Below are 12,541 nucleotides of genomic sequence, written 5' to 3' on the forward strand. Positions count from 1 at the left end.
TTCTTATGCCACCTCCTGCCTTAATTTTCACCAGCAAATACCAGATAATGATAACAAAACAAAAATAGTATTTTGAGAATCTGTTTATCCATCTGCTGCAAGTCTGGTGTCATGTCACTAAAGTGTCATTAAAATAATTGCATTTAAGAGCAGGTTATAAATGACTCCCCAGTCAAAAACTACAGCTACTTGTGTTAAACACACTGCTGTATTGGAGGAACACAATCATTGTTTCGTAAACAATTCATTTACTACTTATGATATATAGATGTCATAAATAATGCAATTTTAAGGGAGGAACCCATCTAGAAGATTTTAATCAACACATTTCTGGGAGAAGGGGATTGTGGTTCTACTGCTGATCTCCCTCTGTATCACCAAGCACAAATGGCTTTCGTAGCCCTTTATTACACAGCCATCCCAAAAGAAACAGAATCAGTCACTGGAAGCAAACTTTTATTATAGAATGGGTTGGCTTGGAAGGGATGTTTAAAGAAGGCCTAGGGCATTACTGTGGAGATGCCGAGTTCCCACATCATGCAGGCTGTCATCTCAGTCCAAGAGGCAGTCAACTTGATAACAGTTGACATCAGTCTCTGAAACAGAAACAACACACGTGCAGCAGCACACCCTCCCAAGCCTGCAGAGACTAAAAAAGGCAACATCTGTTAGGTGTACAAACTGCTGCTTCTCACCAAATATGGCAGACTGTTGAATTGCCTGTGACCTATCACAGCTACTGCTGCTACATTATGTGACTTGCTGTTAAAGCCAACAAGACACAGAAGTCATCATGACTGAAGAAAACGTTGGGAAAATTTGGGGGGTTGATTGTTTGTGAGGGTTTTTTTCTCCCTCCTCTTTATCAGTAACAGTGGGACAAACCTAGCAGTAAAACCTCTCCTAGGACTTTCACCCAAAAGAACAATCTGGTATTGCACAGGTTAGCAGAAAACATCTATATCTTCCCAACATCAATACACACAAGGATGTGTTTCTGCTATGAACAAAATGGAATATAAGTTCTATTTCTGCCTAAGGCAGGAGGGAATGAGGCCTTTGTACTGGCCAGAGCACAATCCTAGTCCTGAGGGTGGAGCACACGGCTGCAATCCCAATGTCAAAAATATCAAAAGTGTGACGGATGAAAAAAAGTCGTAAGTGTATCTTAAGTATAACTTTCCTCTTAATTTTTAATTGCTTCTTATAATGAGAGATACACGGAATACCCACTAATACTAAAAAAAAGAAAGACAAAAAGCAGTCTGTTAAGCACTGTGAATACATTATAACACAGTAGCTGGCAAGTCCATGCACCAGCGTCTTCCATGAGTTTTGTCTGGGGCTGCTGCAGGTGGAATCTCAACTGTCAGACTGTGAACGGTCAATCAAAAGCTGTCCTGTCACAAGGATCTGCCATGAAGATGGGGTCAACGCTTCTGCAACAACTGTGCAGAGATCAGTGAAGACCTCCTGAAAATTCAGCACTTGGTCTTACCTCTGGGTGCTTGAGGATTTTGTCAACTGGACAGGTTTTTGGAATGGCAGGAAGGAAGGGACCATTGAAGGAAGGAGGACTGAGCACCATCCACCTCCTGCCCACTTACACTAACAATGTTAATGCCACCTAGTGGACAAGATACTGTGATGGGAAAAAGTGAGTGAAGTAACACAAATATTCCTTGGGATGAAACCTGAGAAATGCAAAAGTTTTCTAAATATAATATAGGAAAAAGAAACCATCAATAATGGACAAGCTTTGCACCTAGCTCTATGACTGGCAAAAAAAAAAAAGACATTAATTAGATTAAACACCGATATTTAAATTTAGTATATAAATATCATTGCAAGACCAGAGTACCTCTGAGCTGGATTTTCAACAAAACCACATAATAAACACAGTCTGTTCAAGGAGAAACACACAGTCAATAACAGCCATAACATCCACTCCATTACAGTGATCTCAAAGAAGGCAAGACATAGAAAGTTCAAAGGACAAACACACATTTAACACCAATGCCTATTTGTTAGAAAACAAAGAGATGAGTATTTAAGATCATCATCATCAGTATTTTAAAACTGTGACTAGTATTTAAAAACTTTTGCAATACCTTTTGTTCAAGTTTGATATCCAGCTCTTTTTCAGTTTGCTTTATAATGCTTCTCCAAAGCTTGTCCAAAACTGGATGTGCCTGGAAATGTGGCAAAAACAAACCTTTTTGAAAGACAGTCACTGTTTACCAGAACCTTCCCTACTTTCCTTTCTGAAACCATTATTTGTTGACATACACAACACAAAATTAACTAATAAAAGCCAAGGTAAAAGAGCTTTTATGTCTGCATAAAACCTGTTTAATATAATCTTCCCAGAAAAGCATTACAGCAACTTGCAAGGAGTAAGGCAAATTAAAACAGAAGTACCTTGGAAAAAAGCCATGTCAACACAATTTGGGAAAATGCTGAACTTGTTAGTGTATTGTAGCACGTGCCACAATACTCTTTCAAAGGGAATGAAAACTTGCTACTGGACCCAATAAAGGCAGTTTCTCCTCCCCACCCTCTATTTTCTGTACAGCTTTCAGACAGGTATTTTGCAAGCACACAGCCCCAACCTCAGTTTTGGTCTCACCCAGTTCAGCCTTCTCTTCAGAAACCTCTGGTTTTCAGATCTTCCTAACTTGTTCTTGGACTTGCAAGATTTTTTCAGGTTTTACTTTAGTTTTAGGTATAGAAACACCACTTCATACACATAGATGCTTGTGTGCTAACACAACCAGTTGGTAGTGTTTTGAGTAATGCATCATAAGAGCAATGGCACCTTAACGATGTATTACATTAATACATCATCAGAGCTATGACACTCTTATGATATATTAGTTTAATACATCATAGCAGTGCCGTATCTTAGACAATGTATTACTCCAAAACATAGCAAGAGCCAGAAAGCTCTCAATATAAGTTTTGTGGGTTTTTCAACTTATATACATTATATGAGTTATTATTTTTTTAATTTCTCAGAAATCACAGTGTTCACTAGGGACAGAAAATTATAGTTATCTACTGATATTCCCAAGAAGCTATTTCACAGTACACCACCTAATACACTCTGCTGCACACTATGGACTATTGTGCCAGGGTGCAAATAGCTGGGGAGGAGGGGAGTGCTGGTGTGTGATTGCCTCTGTCCTGAGCTCCCACTCTCAGAGCTGGGGGAAGGGGAACTGGTCATCCACTCTGCAGTCACACTGAAGTGCCACACACAACCAGCTCCTCCTTAAAAAGGCCAACAAAGACTCTGTTAAAGAAAAGGTTTCTTAAAGACAACCTTCCTCAAAAAGGGTTGATGGAGAAGAGATGGAATTAATTTCCAAGAAATTCCCTACTTTTAGACACCCTGCTCACATTTGCAGCTAGCACCAAAACTGTCAGACCAATACCCCTTGTATTACTCACACACCCCACGCTACCCACTCATTTCTCTCCTCTGCTGGCAGGCTATGGAGAACCTTTATGAAATTAAAATTTAATCTTTTAGTTACTCATTTCATGACAGCAACATAGAATATAGACTAGTGAGCTATACACTTAATTACTAACAGAGTTTATTTGAAGAAATATCAGGGGGGATGGACGGACTGTCTTATAATGCGAGGTCTTCCACCCTGTTTCATTTCCTTTAAGAAAAACTTCAGCTGCTCATCTGCATCACCTGCCTTTCTATAACAAGACCTTAGTCAGTGTAGGCAGTAACACCAATCCCTGCACAAATCAGGCAGTGTCTGCGCAAATAAATCACCCTTTAATTTCTCTGATATAAAAGAATTGCATTCCAATGCTCACACAGAATAGGTAGGTCTCCTCTGGATGTTTGCTTGCATGACTGCCAAAACTATGGAAAAAACAGTCTAACCAATGAATCCGTATGTCCACAAAGTACATCAGGCTATGGATGCATGAGTATTCTGGGAAGGGATATTTTGCAAATGTTTGAAGGTCAAAGCCAGAATGTATGCTGGAACATAACAGAAGAGAAAGTGCAAAAGTTAAAACAAAGTACCTGTAGAAAAATAAAGACAGAGAAGAGAAAACAAAAATATAATCTGGATACAAATAGAAAACATAAAGAATAAATTAAAAAAAAATCCTCACAAGTTAAAGCGAACTGAAGGAAAATGAGAAGAAAATACCTTCCAAAAAATCTTTCAGAAAAAATTAAACCCAAGCAGCATCAACAATGGAAGATTTCAGATCTGTGATTCTCTGTTGCTACCACTCCTTTAGCAGAAGTAGAAAATAGAGCATGAACAGGGAGCTCTTAAAAGCATCAGTAATAGCAAACGTTGCATCTGAAATTCACAGATAAAGTCTTAGAAACTTTCAGGTATTTTGATATTTGCTTGCCTCTGTTCTGAGGGACAAACAAATCTTTTAATCTTTCTTTCCTACCCAACCTCAGGAAGCATCAAGACCATCACAGAAGAAGCATAGCAGGAGCCCAGGAGCACCTAACTGCAAGCTCAAAGCCTGGTGGCAGAAGGAAATTCCACGCAGGGCATGAACAGAGGAAGGTGCCTGTCACTTCACAGGCAAGTGCCCCACACCCTGACAAACAACTGAGGGTATAAACTACATGGTAAAAGGGAAATAAAAAGTAAGAGAGGAACCTTTAAAAACTGTGTGTCTTACCAGAAAATGCACAATTCTTACTGGTGACCCTCTGGGACATTTCAGTACATTAAGGAATATTCAGGTGTCTTTGATGTCAACAGCAAACACTGAACTATCTAGAGAACTTTATTGGAGCTATAAAGAATGTTTTCCAGAGGGTTTTAGATTTATGTACTGAATTTTCCCCTTTCATACTGCCCCAATATCAAGGAAGCACAAAGCTCCTTTCTCAGTGTGTTAGATCCATATGAAAGTACAATACTGGCCCATGCTACAAAACCTGTGGCCAGTGTTTATTAATGCTCTCCACAAACTATATTTTGTGATTCCCAATTCAAAAGAAAATTCTACACCTTTTCATGAAGTCATCTATATAGTACACGTGACATAAAAACATCTAATGAGATTACTTTTACAATATCCTATATCTGAAACATTATTTGAAAATGTACCCTGAGGATTAGCTAAGGAGGCGCTTTGCCTGCATTAAATTGTATTCTTAGTGCATTCACAAGAAATGCAGCAAACTTTCCTGAAAAGCTGTATGGAACCAATATCCCACTGCAGGCAAGAATGGAATTTATCTAAATCTTCTTAACTCATGGCACTCCTAGCTCAAAGCCCATCGAAGGCAGTTCAAGTCTTTAAAGGTAGGAGTGATGATGGTTTGGGGTGGATTTTTTTTTTTTTTTTTTTTTGCAAAGGAAATAATCAAGCTAAAGAGAGGCAAAAGGAATTAATTGGTCCTGAGGTGTTTCAGCAGCAGGTTTGGGGACCACACTCAGATTTCGCATCCTTGTACTGTTCCCTCCATCTGAGAAGAGCCGCGCCAAGTTTTGGAGTTCAGAGCGGAGAGCAAAAACAGGCCTCTCACCACAAGAAGGATGTTGAGGCTCTGGAGCGACTCCAGAGAAGTGCAACAAAGCTGGTGAAGGGGCTGGAGAACAGGCCTTATGAGGAACGGCTGAGAGAGCTGGGGTTGTTTAGCCTGGAGAAGAGGAGGCTGAGGGGAGACCTCATTGCTCTCTACGACTGCCTGAAAGGAGGTTGTGGAGTGGAGGGAGCTGGGCTCTTCTCCCAAGCAACAAGGGACAGGACGAGATGCAATGGCTTCAAGCTCCGCCAGGGGAGGTTTAGGCTGGACATCAGGAAAAGACTTTTCACGGAAAGAGTCATTGGGCACTGGAACACTCTGCCCAGGGAGGTGGTTGAGTCACCTTCCCTGGAGGTGTTTAAAAGATGGATGGATGAGGTGCTGAGGGGCATGGTTTAGTATTTGATAGGAATGGTTGGACTCGATGATCCAGCGGGTCCTTTCCAACCTAGTGATTCTGTGATTCTGTGATTCTATGGTTCTATGAAAGCAGAATATGCCTTCTGCTGCTGAAAAGTGAAGTAAGGACAGTTAGGCACAGACTTCCCAGCCCTTTTCCCACTGGAGGTTTCCAGGACCCGCACAATGCTGTGGCAGTTTAGGGTTACACAGTCCCCAGAAAGGAATTATGCCCACCCCTCTTAAGCCCTCTTCAGTGGGAATGATCGCTGCACATACAATAAACATCCTGTTCCTCTGCAGCCTGCAAGCTCAGGGAACAAAGTTAAGCCATAAAAAGGTTTTGCTGATCATGAAAAATTCATGTCCTGAGGGACTCCTCAACCGACCTGGCCAGTCTTCAGCCCACAACTCTGGCCCGCAGCCACGAGCATGGCAGCAGCGATGTGCCACACGAGGCTTCCCTCACCGGTGCTCAGAGCTCCCAGACAGTCACAGAGGACAGATAGGGCCTGGGGACAACTTTCAAGCTCTTGCAGGAGCTACTGAGGCTTTCTGCAGAGGAGTTTTCTGTATTCTAAGCCCAGAGGACATCTGTAACTGATGTACCACTGCTTCTATGTTTTGCCCAGCTAATTTTTAAACGCCATCTAACTCGCACTGCAACCATCTCAGGAAAATTATTAGACAGCTGTGCCCTAGACTTGGCTAAAAAATGTAGCACAGCTGGATCCTCACTTGATTTGAGTGCATTCCTGCAGTTAGTCAACTAGTTCAGGGGAAAATGGTCAAAACCAAAAACCATTTACTCACATGTAAAACCTGGGTTTCCTTTGAGGGACAGTGATTCAAATATTCTTCTGAGATCTGTTACCTGCTAAAGCAGTTACGTGCCAGTTGCCTGTAAACAAAAACAAAACATAAAGAAGGAGAGACATGCAATGTTATAAATCTCCTAATCTGAAGTCCAATGTTCAAAATTATTAACAAAATATTCCAAGTCCTCGTTAACCTCTACATAACTCAACGTGTATTTAAATCCCTTTGATGTCAGCTCTCTCCACTAAGACTTGTTCAGTTCACCACAGGAATTTATTGCACATTTTGCAAAGCTTTTGACCTGTATCATCTTATTAAACTTTTATGAAAAATCAATGGAGTTCAATCATGTTATGAGCTGTTCTTCACACACGTGTCAGCAGCAAATGAAGAAGTCTATTCATCCCAAAGTCTATAGTGAAGATGTTGAATTGGATACAAGTTTCCGACTGCATGTCTATAGTAAGGATGAACTCAAAGATCTAAGAAAATAAAAGATATTCAACTTTGGGGGGAAAAAAAGACTGGGAACTTGCAATCAATGTTTTTGAAGGAGGGGTGGGTTAAAAGTTACATAAATGCAAATTAAGTAATTGCATCAAAAGATGTTTCAAATAAACACCCCAAGGAACTATATTTTGATTCAAGGGGAAATAGACAACAGCAAGTTGATCACATAATTTTACTCCTAGCATCACTAGGAGAAAGAGGAAAGAATACTGAAGCACACGTTACCCTTTTCTTTTTCACTTAAGTCATTTTTAACAGCCCTGGCAGGGTCACAAGGAGCTGTTGGTGCCCTTGCCTGGGCTGGTGCGCTCAAAGGAAAGTCCTCCCCTGGCACACACCGTGGGCTTAGGAGCAAGACCACAGGACAGCTAGAGCACTTCAGGAAAGACTTGCTAGCCGAGTAAGAGATACCTCACATATTAAGGGTACGATGAACACACACGTCCGGGCAATGCTACATCACCTATGTCTGCCTGGCGAGTCCAGTAAATGCTGGTATCTGCAGGGATATGCAAAAAATGAAATAATAAATAGACCGCCTCTTCATATAAACCATCACACTTTGAAGGTGTACTTTGGGCTGCAAGGCTACTGTTGCTGGCTTACTGCTTTTTAACCTTTTTTATGGGCACACCTAGAAGACTGTTAGTCTTCTAACACCGTATTTCATTTGCAGATACTGAAATAACTAGGAGCCAAATCCTGCAGAAACTCCCCCAAGGAAGTTTCAATACTTTAAGCTCCAGTATATTGAATAACCAATGTGCAACACATTAAGCTTTAACAGAAAAGATAGCGCCTCTTGTTTGTTCTATTTCTTTATTTTTCTTACCTATTGTTTTGGGTTTAATTTCCGTGAGTAAGCAGTATTGGTATCCTGCTGGCTTCCTGCTCGCCACAGGAGAAGGAAGGGGAATTTTTGCAATAATTTAAAAATATACTGAAAGGTTAAGGATTCTGGAAAAAAATAAAAAAAAATAAAATAAACAAAGGCAAAGCAACCTGACAAAATCAGCCTTTATCAAATAATCACAGCAGATGAGAATTCTACAAAAAAGAGGCTGGTAAAACTAGGTCTGTAGTAAAAACATGCCTGTGATATTTTAAAGCAAAACTGTGAATGTAGCTTGTTTTGTTTGTCTTGGGTTTTGTTTGTTTGTTTTCTGAAGGAAAAATTTGAGTTGTCTCCAGCACGCCATCCCAAGGTGCATAAAAGTGAGCTTACTATTCACATTTTTCAACTAGGGACATAATGCAATATTCTGCTGCAAATGGAAGAGAAATCTTTTGCAACTAATGACAATCTTTCTGCTTATCATCTTGCCAAATCCACAGGCTATTTGCTTTTATGCCAGCCTTTTTTTTTTCCAGGAGAAGGCAGTTGATATGCTTCTCCTAGGCAAAAATGGATTTTGCTATAGAAGAAAAAAATAGTGAAAATCATAAGAGGAAAACAAATATCATGTTTTAAAGTTTCAAAGACACAAATATTTTACACCAGCTCTTTCACCTCCTTAATAGAGGAAGGCATTAGGCTCAGATTGATATTAGTTACATTAACTAAAACATCTGGAAAGGCTATTTACATGTGTTCTGCATTTAATTAGAGCCTGAGACGTTTCAAGCTGCAAGCACGCCTTAGCAAAGACTTGTAGATTTACCCAGCTAGAGTGCACAAGGGTCAATAGGCCACCTTCTTCTACCAGCAACAAGTCTGAACCTAAGGAGCTTTATGCACAACAATACACTTTTGCTAATTTAATCTGCAGTCTCGTACTTTTTACTTTGCCTGCCTTCACTATAGGAAACAAGTCACACTGCAATATATTGCAAAAAAGGAACAAGTGCCAGGGCTTAGTCCTTAACAAATGTTGAGTTCATTTTGTTGCTGCATCCTCTGAGGGGAATGCTGTTTTGCTGTCTTCAGCCTTGATTACTATGGGGAAAAGCCCTAAATGGGATATTTTTTTGGCCTGATAGCCAAAACATGTGTGTTGATGCATCTCACAATGTGAACATGGTCATCAAGGGAATTGCTGCTTAACCATTCTAAAGTTAACTCGGGGACTGCAGTGTTTTCATGATCTTGCAGGTACTGAAAGTACAGTAGAGGAAAAAAGATTTTAAATGTTATTTTCTGTAAATTAGATCAAGTATATCTATAATATAAGAAGCAAACAAATTATGATAAAAATAGAAAATTACAGTCAAACAATACTCACTTTACTAAGGATATAAATATTCTCATCAGCCATTATTATCAAAATTTATCAAGACAACAGGGAATGTCTGGAAAGAGAGTCTGACCACCTCTTTGACTTCAAATAACAGAGGGAATCAACTTGATTGCTTTTAATGATTAGTTTAACATCTATTAAAACCAAATTTCCAAACCTCAGCTCTACTCTATCATTAAATATAATCATCCTTTGGGAGAAAAGGAATTTATTCTCTTGTGTATATGAATTACATTTTCTGTAATGACTTTTCCAAAGCTGACTTGTGGCTTGGGGCAGTTGTTTGGGCTTTTTTTTTGCTTTGGGTTTTCTTTTTGTTGGGGAGGGAGGGAGTTTTGAATGAAGACAAAGCAGAACACAGGTGTCAGGTGTGAATCTTTGGTACTGCATTTTGTGTGATGAGTAGCTGAGCCCACCTCAGAGTTGGGACTGGAAAAAACAAAGGCTTCAGACATGTCTCAAACAGTCTTACACTGTTACACAAATCACTACATGAAGTTGTTCGGTTTCAGTCTGTAAAACGAGGACAATGAGATTTTTCTGCCTCATAGTGGTATCACTAAGTAAAAACCCATTCATCGTTTTGCAAGTATTTGGATACCATACCAGTATCAACCATATTCATAAGCAAAGATAACACTATCAAGTTTAATGGAGTTATTCGCAAACTAGGGATAAGTGATGAAAGGAGAAACTTCTTAATTTTCATCATAGATGTTTAGCTACTTTTGTCATTCTTTATCAGTATCTCACAGATTTTATTCTTCGATAGTGTAAAAGGCAAAAGGGTCATTATGTTTAAAACTAGACCAATTGACCCCAGATGAAGATCATGTCCAATCCTATTCCTATGGAGTACAGTGAAAATACAACTCCTAATTTGCAGAAAAGTTGCAAAATGTCTTTTTTTTCCCCTTTCAGTTATGCTAGTTCAATATACACTGACTTTTTATTATATACTTACTCTGTTCACACCATATATCAGTTATTTCATAGGAAAGTCTAGTACTAGATCAACCAAATCCCTTCCAACTTCAGCCTGGTGTTTTTATATAAATCAGTGTAACATGAATTAAAGATCTAATTTGTAATTACAGTAAGGAAACAAAAGAGGTGGAGGGAGGAATATGTAGTCCATTGTCAGTCATTTCATCAAATAGCACCCACGCTTGCTTGGAAGCAAGGCTTAATTAGTAATCTCCTTCCTCAGTAAGTACTCTCTTTTAGCTTTTAAGCCAGGCATGTAGGTAATCAATGGAAGCTCTTTGCTACCTATAAGAAAGCCCATTAAATTCAGTAAAACTTTAGCTTTAAAGAAGGGCGTGGCCTAACCAACACAGAAAAATCTGACAGGGGTAACCTGGCTGTAATCAGAATTATTTCTCATTGTGCTACAATTTAAAAGCAAAGGACAAAGCACAGGGAACTGTCAGGTATGTTTGGTTTGCAGCTCCCTTTATTAGAGGGGAGGATTTCAAAATAAAAAAAAAAAGATAACTACTTAGGAGTAGCGTTGCTGAATAACACAAACATCCTAACTATCTCTGTCCAAGGAGGAACTTCATAAATATAGCAAGCAAACCACTCTGCTAAGAATGTTCCTAATGGTGCAAGCACATTTAATTAACCTTGTGACAGACGAAAAAATGTAAATGTGTAATATACAAAAAGCTTATTTTTAAATTACTAGACCAGGTTTTAATTGCTGATAACCTCAGGTCAGATATACAATAGGCCAGGCCTCTGTGAAGCAGTAAACTTGGCATCAGTTCTCTACATTCAGGCATAGTCTGATCAGATCTTGTTTTGCAAAGGTCATTTAATTAGTAGCATCGGTAACTCTTACTATCTTAACATTACCTTCCTTTAGATAATGATACCATTTTGCATGTGCTAAGTAAAACAGGAATTAACAAAATTCCAATGGCTTATTTAAATGATAAATAACAAGCCATTTTAAGGAAGAAATCTCCTAGGGAGTGCGGAAAAACCTGCAGCTGAAGGCGAGCAAGTCAGGATGTGTAACTGTGCTCAGGCATAAACAGGAAATGGTGCAGCTTGCGTTTGGATTGACAATCTGGCTCCAAATGGCTCATCTATAGCGGGCACAATGCTTGACCCCTGTCAAACATGAGAACTGTAGTTTTTTAAGAGATTTCTGTGCTGATACCTCTCAGGACTCCCTTAAATACAATACAATTTTTCCTTCCCTAACATTCTGGATGGTCAAGAAAGGTCTTGCTTAGCGAAGTATGTAAAATTATTGATGTCACCTTTATTATAAAACATTTCCTCATACAACCACTTCCTGTAGTTTGGCAATAAATGCCCTGGAATGGAAACATCAGAGATTAATCATTTGGTAATGTAGAATAATATTCAGCTCTTATTGTCATGATTCAGCATAACAGAAACTAGCTTTGCCCTCTAGAAAGGAAGTCTCAAGTACTCTGTCCACCAGTGTCACCAGGGTTTAACCCTACTTCTTCTTTATATTTCACACATTTCTGATGCACTGACCCCGTAAAAATTACATATTGTACAATTTCATTGTGCAAAAACATATCCCAGTGTTTCTAAGGCATTTGTCCTTCAAGCAAAGTTCACCATAATGCCAGGAGATGATCTCCATGCAAAGCAGCACTGTACTATACTTACTTGGTTCAAGGATTCAGAGGACAGGAAAATGACAGAAAAACTCAGGACAATAAAGTGAATAATAGACCTTTCCCAACAGAGAGGTATCAGGTCCCTTCCATGACATTCCACAGAAAAAGATGCCTGTAAGGAGCCATTTCATCTCCGAAAATGACGTGGGCATTTCAGAACTCAAAGGAAATTACTAGCAGTGACTTTATTCCTAAGGATGTTTGCCACGCCAAGGATTTGGTCTTTGTAGAACAGACACAGCATTAAGGAAAGAAGATTTAGCCTTGTAACAAAAAGTAACAATGAGAAGAGCTTGAAAACATGGGAACTTGTTCTTGTTCTCTGCAAGATTTTAGGGAAAAAGAAAAAAAAAAGCCTCCAAAAG

The sequence above is a fragment of the Phaenicophaeus curvirostris genome, chromosome 8, assembly GCF_032191515.1.
Source record: "Phaenicophaeus curvirostris isolate KB17595 chromosome 8, BPBGC_Pcur_1.0, whole genome shotgun sequence".
In the NCBI taxonomy this organism is placed as follows: domain Eukaryota; kingdom Metazoa; phylum Chordata; class Aves; order Cuculiformes; family Cuculidae; genus Phaenicophaeus; species Phaenicophaeus curvirostris.